We start from the raw sequence: 10,797 nt of genomic DNA, 5'->3' as shown, positions 1-10,797 counted from the left end.
AGGTACCAGCGTGTCTCCGGGAGAAGTACCAGGCAGCGGACTTGCCGGAACATAGAGGAAATACCTATTTTTTTTTTTTTTTGCTTCCTTTTTAAGGTCTTCGGCTCAAAGCAAGGACTCTGGAGTCAGATTGATTGGTTTCAATCCTGCCGCTGATCCCCACGAGCCGAATGACCTTGGGCCAGTGGCTGAACCTCTCAGTGCCTGTTTGCTCACCGGTAAGAGGCCAGTAATAGTTGGTACTATAGTTCTAGGAGTGTCACGCTGATGCATTACTATTTATGCCCAGCGCTTAGAAGAGTGCCAGGCACAGAGTCCGTGCTGGCACTAAGTTGCTTTCAATGGATTCTGCCAAATTACCTCCCAAATGGGTCTCTTGCACCACCGCCACAGGGGTTTGCTCCTCACCTCTCCCACCCTCGGAATGGTTAAGCTCTTTGAAGGTTGTCAACCTAGTGTGTGAAACCCGATTCGTGGTTTTAGTTCACATCTCCAGGATCAGCGGTGGCGAGCATCTTTTGGGGTGTAACTGGCCACTGCGATTTCCTCTTCTTTGAATTTGCCTCAGAGAGGGGGAAGGGCTGATGGAGCGAGGCCAACCCCAATCTGTCCGCCAACCCCAGTCTGTCCGCCAAACCCGCCTGCCAATGACGTTTGCTGAGCCACATTTCATGGAGCAGTTGAGACAGAGACCTTACAGAACGAAAATACGATCCCTTTGCTCTCTGGCCGACCCCTGATCACTGACTGCGGGACTCCCATGCCCATTCTCCTGTTGGGTCGTAAGGCTTGCGGTGGAAGGGAGGCTGGCAAATGCTTTCGGCGCGTGCTAGGCGTCCAGTGCCTCCATCTTGACATTTCATCCTCACCACCCCTGGAGCCCGGCGCCCTCACTCCCCGACCCCCTGTATAGATGGGAAACGGAGGCTCAGAGCTGTGACTCTAACTGGAAAGGGGAGGCGGGCCGAGAGTCTTGACAGAGGGAGGCACTCCCACCATCCCCTTCACCAGCCAACTGCTCGGACCGCCCACGGGCTTGAGGGCAAAGAAGAGGTCCCCGACCTCATTGGTTAGGCCTCGAGGGGACAGGCGAACAAGGCGCCCGCTGGTTGGCGGGGGCCGGACCAATGAGGAGGCCGCGGCGCGGGCGTGGGCGGTGCTCTGAAAGTGGCGCGTCGTTTCGTTTGAGGCGAGCTCGTGCGGCGCCTGAGGTGGTTGGCGCTGCCCTCTGAGCGCCACCCGCCTCGTCCGCCGTGACCGCGACCGCGACTCGGGCCATCAACAGTCGCCCCGGTTCCGCGGCCGCCCGGGTCGCGACATGAGCTCCCCAGATGAGGTGTCTGTGTGGGGAACGGGTTTCGGCCCAGAGGGCGAGGAGCGGGCCGGCGTCCACCCGGCCGGCCGCGCAGTTCCGCGGGGACCCGACCGCGGCCCCGAGCCCAGGAAGCCGCCGAGCGGCGGGGGTGGGAGCGGCTGCCCGGATCCCAGGGGCTTCCAGTCAGAGCGGGAGATGCTGGAAGCGGGAGGGCCGGTGCTGTGTGGCCGCGAAGGCCGACCTGGCTCCCCGGCTGACGACACGAGGGACCTCCTGGACCTGGCCGAGGAGTCTGCGGCGGGCACCACGCAGCAGCTGTACGACTGGGACGTGCTGGGCTTCTGCACATACCCGTTAGCGGAGCCCTGCGCCTCCTTCGAAGTGTCCGCCGGCCTCGAGGCGGGTCCCGGCGGTCCAGGAGCGACCGCCCAGAGCTGTGGGGAAGCGCCGCCGGCTCTGGCCGGCCCTCTCCACCTCGGTGGGCCCGAAGCGGGCCGGGCCTGGGGGAATCCTAAGAGAGCCACTAAGCGTAGGTTGAACGTGGCTGCGGATCACCAGCGCTTCTCCGAGGAAGGCCTGGCCCGGCAGCTATCCGACTCCGAGTCCTCAGATGAGTTCAGTGAGACAGAGCTGATGCCGGTGAGTACTTACCCCGGAGGAGGAGGCCAGGCCGAGCCCAGCAGACCCGAGGATCCCGGGGACACTCCCAGACACTCGAATTTCCCAAGTCAGGGAGAATTTCCTTCACGTGACAGGCTCGACTCTCTTCGGTTGTGGAAAGGCAGGGCGTGGGAGGGCAGGGCATCTCTTCCCCTAAGAAAATGCAGAGCGTGCTCTGGGGGAACGGGGGCAGCAAGCCCAGCTACCCGGGAGCTGCTGCTGCTGCTGCTACGGCAGGTGGCCTGCCGCAGGTCACTCCTAGGAAGAAGGGGACCCTGGAGAAGAAATCCCTCGGGGGAGCCTCCACACTTGCCCTGGGGAAAAACTTCCCTTCCTGGGGGCAGCGAATCTGGGCACCTCCGCTGGAACCGGCCACCTTCCCCCCAGTCTCTGGTATTCCGCTGCTTGGGAGATCCAAGAGGTATACCTTGGTCCCTTCCGGAACCAAACAGGCCAAGCACACCAGCGCTGGGAAGAAATCCGTGGTCACGTGGACAAGGGAGTCTGAAGCTGTGGCGGGAGAAGATAAGGACCCAAATAGAGACCCAGCCCCAAAGGGCCAAGTGAGTAGGCCAGGCTCCTCCTCTCTCCCCACTCTTCCCCGCCCCCACCGCACCCAGAGCACACGTCTTCACCCATGCTGCCTCTGTCCACCCCTCAGGGGTCGTCATTGGGTGCCCCTCGGTCACTGGGTCATTATGATGCCTGATCGGGCTCCTTTTACTAGGGACAAACAGTAAGGTAGCACTTCGGGTGTGCTGGGCCTGGTTCTCCACCCTTGGCCTGTTTCCAGCGTCCTCTGAGAGACTGGGGCTGGGATGGAAGGGAGGGCTGGTAGCTGAATTGGGTCGGGGGATCCCTTAAAAGCTTCCCCAAAAAGCCTCAGTATTTAGACTCACCAGCTTCCTGAATCCTATTTCCTAGGTGTTCCCCAGACCTTCCTTGCAGGGGCCCTGGGCTTACTCAGTGCCCCACTGTTGTCCCTAGATCACCTCTGCCTGCTGGCCTGGGGCTGACGGAGGGAGAAAGTGCTAATGAGATCAGCCTTTCAGTTCCCTTCCCAATTCCCTGCCTCACCCCGGCCTGAATCACACAACTCACTCTCTCTCTCTCTCTCTCTCTCTCTCTCTCGCTCACACACACACACACACACACACACACACACACACACTTCCTTAGTCCAAATCGGTGAAAAATTTTTGTTTCAGCTGCCAGCTCACAGGCCAGGGACATCTTATCCGCACATGCATTGTGGAAAAGCCAGCAGTGGCGAGGTCGACCCCAGAGGCCCCCAAGATCCAGGAAACTCAGAGCCCTTGGCCCTGAACCAGGGAGAAGTCATGCCCAGTGGGCCTGGCCCCTCAGGTGAGTGTCGTGGGTTTGATATGAGGGGAGGGGAGAGGGGTGGAGGGCAGAAAGCTCTGGCTCTGTCTCTGTTGGGGGCACAGCCTTTCTCCCAGGCAGCTTCTCCCACAGGAGACGGGGTGCCGGCAGGGCTGGCCTTGAGCCACATCATCCTGTGTGTGGTGTTTGTGCGGCGGGGCTGATCGGTGGCAGTGCCACAAACAGCTCCTCCGGGTGCAGATTTACAGGGGAACAGCCTTTTCTGTTAAGTCCTTTTCGCCCACATTGCTCTCCCACGTGCTGGCTGTGGCTGCAGCTATGGGAGGGGCGAATCCAGAGGCACATAGCTTGGGGACCACAATGGCGAAATGGCTGCCCCCGGGTAACAGAGGAGGCAGGCCCAGAGAGAAGGTTCGGGCTTCTGGACAGAGCAGGGGCGGCTGGTTGCCAGCAGAGGGTGGTGCTGCCTCACCTCACGGTAGACCCCACTTGACCCTTTCCACCTCACTGGGAGCCTGGGAAGCTGGATTGTGTGTCCTTTCCCTCTCAGGTGACTGGGAGCCACTTGACCATCCCCCAAGACCGGAAACACCGCAGCAGCCACTGGGAATGCCGAGCTGTCCTTGGGTAATGCTTCGTCTGGCTCCTGGAAATGCAGGCCCAAACTCGAGGGTGGGATCTGGGTCCAAGTTCAGCTGACATGTGTGGGGCCACCCCTCCCCTGCCCCCATCACGTACCCCATGGAGGGAGCCCACCTGCTTTCCACTGAGGAGCGCTTGCCATTCTAGCCACCCGGCTTTGGGGTGCAGGGCCCGGTGGAGAGGAGAAGGTGGAGGAGAGAGGAGGCCAGATTATACTAATCATTTCTCTTCCTCCTGTGTCTGCTGGCCTAGTGTCTCGTGCTACAGAGAGAAGTAGACGACCTTAAGAAGAAACGTGGTATGAGGAACCAGGGACGGAGAGCGGTGTCTTAGTTCAGAACCCGGGTGGGCACCTGGGGTGGGGCTGGGCTGCAGGTGCAGTCGGCCTCGCAGGGACCAACATCACTGTGGGGAGGAGAACCTAGCAGGCCTGGCCCTGGAGCCGGCTGTGCATGTACAGCTGGGCGTGTGTACAAGTAGCAAAGTACTGTCTGGACTGCATGCACACTTTGCCAACCAGACCAGTCCTAGGGAATCTCGTTCTGATAGGACTTTTAGAGATGCCTCGTTGATTTTCCCTTGAACTGCTGCTTGGTGTGGCTTCTAAGGTTCTTGTTGGATTGTTTGTTTGTGTGTGTGACGAGATCTGACTGGTTGTGGCACGGCCCACAGCATCAGAGCTGCTGGCACACTTTGTTTCCCTTTAGGAACCAGTTCCACATTCAATTCAGGTGGTGGGGAGTGATCTGGCCCGGAGCTCTTTGCATCGGGTCTGGAGGGGATTTCAGGTTTCAGGGCTACGCGGTTCCTCACGGGGATAGGGGGACGGGCTTCCATATCCCTCTCTCTGGAGTGCCTACTAATGCCTGTCCCTGTTGCAGACACCATGAAGGACATGGCTCTCATGATCCTGACACTTTGAAGTGAGTGTTACACACACCGTACCCCTTCCCACAGTCCTGGCTGTTGAGCAGGGCTGGGGGCTGGCCCTGGCTTGAGGCTCTTCCCTGACTCTGCTGTTTTACAGGTTGAGCCCATCGTCTTCCTGCAAGAGGAGCAGCTGGTACCTTTGGAGCCCGGGAGCTGTGGCCAAACTCGTTCCCTCCTGTTCTGCCTCAGCTAGGGCTTCCTCTACCCTTGTTTTGCCCCCTTCCCAGTTTCACAGCAGTTTCCAAATAAAGTACCTCTAATATTATTTGTTCTGCCTTCTCTCTGGAGGGGTAGGGGTAGGGTTAGGGTGCCGGGGCGGGGCACTGCTCCACGTCAGAGCCTTTTCCAGAACAGTATCTGTCGCATCCTGTGGTGGGGACTCTGGACCAGCCTCTGCTACCATCCCTGCAGTCAAGTCAGCGGACTGCCCCAGGTCTGGGTCCTCTGTGTGCTCTCCCTGGCCACATTGACACGTCCTCCCTTGCCCCCGAAGGCCCTCTTCTAATTCTCTCCAAACCACCCTCCTCCTTTGGGGTCTGGTGGTTCCCATTCATCTCTGCCATCCACCCTCCCCATCAGCAGGAACTCATGACCCCCTTCCAGAGCTCCACTCAGGAAGCATTCACATCCTCCCTGCCCTCACCAGCTGACCACCCTCCTCCAGCCTGGTCGTCTCTATACCCTTGAGTGGAAATTGGCCCGTCAGGTTCTATGGCAAGGGTGGTTAGTAGATCTGTGTTCTTGCATGGTCCCCATCAAATACTCTTCCACCAGCCCCATGACACAGATCTTCCTGGAAATTATATTTCTGTGTCCCAGCTCAATCTCCCAGACTGCCTCTTTACGACACACGAGATTGAGTCTGAGCTCCATGTTCAATTTCCCCCTCACTGGAGGTTGGGGAGCACTTCCTTCCCTCAGCCGGGACCCAGGGCTGTACTAGCCTGAGACTCGGACAGATCTGTGTTTGAGTGCAGTGATTCTGCCTGGCACCCTTCCCAAAAGACCGGTGTTTTACTACACAAAAGGGGGTATGATGGTAGATAGGACATTCAAGGTTGGTGACTGTGTGTCCCTGTGTGTGAATAAAAGTAATCAGCGATAATCTCCCTTGAGGGAGAAAGATGTGATTCAGGGAGTAAAGGGAGTAGAGGCTGGTCCAGGTTCTGTAAGGCATCGAATGAGCAAAAGCAAGGGTCGGATCTGTTTTGTTCAAGGGTTGTCGTTAAATTCCCAAAGCATAGGCGGGGGAGGGTGCAGAAGTCACCAAACCCCACGACAGGGTGTCGGGATGCTCGAAATGTTGGATTCGCTGGAGGAGGCTCTCGATCCTCCTCTGTGATCCTATGATGTCTGACAGCTACTGTGGTTGTGGATGGAATGAGATTGGGAAGAGTGGCTCCTCAGAGTAGCTCATCTTAGAATCAGGGGACCCACATAAGAGACCACCCAACATGAGCTACCCGGGACAGGGGCAGGGTGGGCGCAGTGAGGATGGGAAGTAAGGAGTGACTGCGCCTGGACAATGGGGAGCACTTGAGTCCACCCTTCCCCCATATTCTCACAGTGACTCGCTTCCAGAGTCCATGGCATGAGCTCAGGTGGACAGACCACATGTGGGATGGGGCAGTCACAGACCTCAGGGTCAGAAAAGAACATTCGTGGGACTTAATCCACTCAAACCCCTCCCTGGAGAAGGTGGGCTTGATTGCTGCCCAGGCCTCTGGCTGGATTCTTAGGATGTACCCAGTGCCCCCCCCCAGTCCAGCCTGTACCAGGCTTATGTTCTAGCCCCTCTTGCTTCGGCACTGCTCCCCACTGAGCTGAGGCCATTACCAATGAGTGTGTGTGCACTTCGAGGAAACAGAGCCAGCTTAGACTATGGACCTGCCTCTAACCTGTAGAGACAGTCATTCCAGGTCTTGTGTCCCTGCAGACACTCTAGAGAGTGTGAAGCTAAGTACAGGCTGGAGACCACCATCACAGGAACTCTCTTCCCAGTGCACACTATGGAGGGTATGGGACCAGCTCAGTGGTATGGCACCATCCCTTCTGGCCTGAACCGCTCTGGCTCAGAGCCCATTCCCTCTAGCCTCTAACCACAGTGTGCACACTGGGGGAAAAGTGAAACCAGAAGAGAAATACTGCCCCAAGCCCTCAGGACCCGGCTATATCCCAGACCAATGTGGAGACTGCCATCACACCTGGGAGAAACCCAACTTCCTCAGGGCTCTTAACTCTGGCCCCTCAGGTCCCAACCCCACACCTGAAAGGGCAGTGAGGGCCATTGAGCAGAGAAGCAGCCCCAGCTCACACCTTATTCTGGCTCTAGCCCCTTCAACTCCAGACCTGTTTCCCACCCGGGCAGTGACTGCCACCACGCCCTAGGGGAAGATGCAGCCCATGCTCACTTCATATCTAGCTCTCCCTCCAGAGCCACTGGGCACATGCAGACTGAACAGGGATGGTCCCACACAAGAACACACCCTCAAGACTGGGATAGATAACTGTCTCACCTAATTTCATAGAGACAGAGAAAGTTTTAAAAAGATGAGTAGACAGGGGAACATGTTTCAAATTAAGGACAAGAAAACATGCTGAAAAAAACCCTAAGGAAACTGATAAATAATTTAACTGATGAAGAGTTCATAGCAGTAGTAATATGAATGCTAACTGAACTGGGGCAAAGAATAGATGAACACAGTGAGAATTTTTAACAAAGAACTAGAAAATATGAAAAGGACAAGTCAGAGCCGAATATAATAACTGAAATTACAAATACACTAGAGGGAATTAACAGCAGATTAGGTGACAGAGAAGAACACATAAGCAGTCTGGAAAGTAGAATACTGGAAATCACTCAATCATAAGTGCAAAAAACAATTTTTTTAATGTGAATAATTTAAGGGAGCTGTGGGACAACATCAAGCATACTCACATTTGCATTATAGGGGTCCCAGAGGAGAAGAGAGAGAGAAAGGGGTTGAAAATGTATTTGATGAAATTATGGCTGAAAACTTCCCTAATCTGAAGAAAGAAACACAGAGGAAGCACAGAGAGTCCCAAACAAAATGAACCCATACACACCCACATCAAGACATATAATTAAAAGGGCAAAAGTTAAAGAGAGAATTCTAAAGGTAGCAAGAGAAAAACAAGAGTCACATACAAGGGAAGTCCCATAAGCCTATCAGCTAATTTTTCTGCATAAACTTTGCATGTCAGAAGGGAGTGGCAGGATAAGATTTAAAGTGCTGAGAGGGAAAACCCTACAACCTAGGATACTTTACCCAGCAAGGGTATCATTCAGAATTGAAGGAGAGATAAAGGCTTCTCAGACAAGCAAAAATTAAAAGAGTTCATCAATACTAGACCAACCTTACAAGAAGGGTTAAAAGGTCTTCTTGAAGTAAAAAAAAAAAAAAAAAAAAAAAACACTGGCTACAACAGGAAATAAGGAATTAAAGGACGGGGAAAATATACTGGTGAAGCAATTATATCATAAAGGCTGTGTATTTACCAGTTAAATAAGCTAGTACAAAGGTTAAAAGACAAAAATTGTAAAATCAACTGTAACTACAATAAACAGTTAAATGATAGACATGAAGATGTGAAATATGACATCAAAAACACAAAATGCTGGGAGGTGAGTAAAAAATGTAGAGCTTTCAGAATGTGTTTGAATATATATGACTATCGGTTTAAATCAAATAGTTATAGGTCAACATAAATGAACTCCATGGTAACCATAAATCAAAGACCTACTATAGATATACCAAAACTAGAGAGAAAGGAACACAAACATAACACTGAAGAAAATCATCAAACCACAAGAGAGACACTAAAAGAAGAAAGCATCCTCCTGACTTCAAACTGCAAGTTGCAGAACGATGGCCTCAAGATACACATTAGTAAATGTTTTTAAATCCCAAATGAATCCTACCTAATATTTGATAACCTTTGGGTGTATGTTTCAATGTCTGAAAGACAGTTTTCACCAGATGTTAAAGTTGTGGGATAGCTTCTAACAGGACCCAATAGGTTTATACAACAAATTTTTGACCTTGGATCTCCCCAGATTGGTTAGGAAGGTGTACAATTGGTTTCCTTTAGGCTCAATGTCACCTACAGGTAGCCTTGAAAACAGCCGCTGTCATCCTGCTTTCAATGTGGGCATGTTGGGTTCAATCAGTTTTCCAATGGTATGATTATTTGGCTGCAATATTTATTCCTTCACTTGGAATAGAAGATATCATTACTCATATAGAGGCTTTAACAAAATTCACCCAGCAAGCCTTAAATGATAGTAACCAAGCCGTGTGTTTGCTCAGTTCAGAAATTTCCATGATGAGAAAAGCAGTCCTACAGAACTGCATGGCCCTCAATATTCTAACAGCTTCCCAAAGGGGAGCTTATGCTGTAATACATAGTGAATGTTTTGTTCTTATACCTGATGAGTCTTCTAATGCAACCCCCGCTTATGATGCGTATGAAAAATTGGATTTCCACTCTGAATGATCGTCTTCCCAGTTTAAGGGAAAGGCTAGGAAAATGGTATGGTTCCAGAGGATATTGGCTTAAATCTTTACTAATGATATTGTTGCTCCTATTTCCAACTTTGATTACAGTTTGTGTAACTTATAAAGTTTTAGTTTCTTGTTTTTTGCACTGTGTATCACCTGCTCCTACTAAGATAATGATATCTAAACAACTGGAAACTATTGATCACATCTATAGTTCTCTATAAAATAATGGACATGCACAATGCACATGCAAGGTAAAATTGGTGCAAGTCCTATTGGACAACTTGGAATTGGCCGTTAGTCCTTGCCAGACATCTTACTAGTAGCACCCCCTAAAAGGAAAGAAAGAACCGGGCTATTAGGACCCAGCATCGAGGGACATGATGGACCCAAGGCACGTAAAGAACCACCCTAGCATTTAGGGACCAAATACTTGATCACCTAATGCTTTCTATTGAAAGATTAATGATCAAAAGTGGAATTAATGAAATAAAATTATTTTCAGGCAGGACAAGAAACATTTTAAACATAAAATTCTCTCTCTGCCCATTTGAGCCACTACCCTCTCCCCTTTAGTGTGATTTGTGCATCACATTATACATTAACTAGATCCCCTTAAAAGATACAGGAATGCCCACACACCAAAAAAAAGAAAAGAAAAAAAAAGAAAGAAAGAAAGAAAGAAAGAAAGAAAGAAAGAAAGAAAGAAAGAAAGAAAAGAAAGAAAGAAAGAAGAAAAAGAAATTTCCTCCTGGAATCAGCGAGGTAACTCCTTAAGAGATAACTTTCCTTTCTCAATCCTGTAATGCCTCATTAATACCCACTACTCGCCTTGTTGGACTATGTAAACTATTAATATGCTACTTTGTCTCAAAAACTTATATCACGGTTTTACCTCCAATGGGTGGAACAGTCCTCAGAGTTTTCTGAAGATTGTCTCCCAGGTTATAGTCCTCAGGTTGGCTCAAATAAAAATTTCCATTTTTCTTCGATTGACTATTGATTAATTTTCTTGGACAACACAATGAAACCAAACGATGGTTTTTTAAAAAGATAACAAATCACAAACCTTAGGCAGACTGACCAAGAAAAAAAAAAGATTCCTAAGGAATCCCTAAAATCAGGGCTGAAAAGGGAGACATCACCATTGAGCCTATTGAATTTAAAAAAACATAAGAAAATAGTATGAAAAATTTTATACCAACAAATTAGACACATATATGCAATGAAAACATTTGTAGAGAGACACAAACTTCAAAACAGACTCAATAATAGACAATCAATTAAATTAATAATTAAAAATATTCCCACAATGATGCTCCTGTCCAGATGGCATCACTGCTGAATGCTATCAAACATTTCAGATGGAAATAATAGCAACAC

The 10,797-nt window shown here is 51.0% G+C and overlaps 1 pseudogene across 1 annotated transcript; it reads left to right on the top strand.

Moving 5' to 3' along the window:
- Positions 1–1,318: 1,318 nt before the first annotated feature.
- On the top strand, positions 1,319–7,279 carry LOC307069703 (uncharacterized protein CXorf49 homolog; annotated as a pseudogene). Its single transcript has 5 exons — positions 1,319–2,538; positions 3,870–3,946; positions 4,843–4,884; positions 6,828–6,907; positions 6,984–7,279. The product of its transcript is annotated as an uncharacterized protein CXorf49 homolog (transcript).
- The last annotated feature ends 3,518 nt before the right edge of the window (positions 7,280–10,797 follow it).

The sequence above is a fragment of the Hyperoodon ampullatus genome (genome assembly GCF_949752795.1).
Source record: "Hyperoodon ampullatus genome assembly, chromosome: X".
NCBI classification, from domain to species: Eukaryota; Metazoa; Chordata; class Mammalia; order Artiodactyla; family Ziphiidae; genus Hyperoodon; species Hyperoodon ampullatus.
The sequence above is the reverse complement of the archived record's forward strand: the minus strand, read 5'-3'. Positions and strand labels throughout refer to the sequence as shown.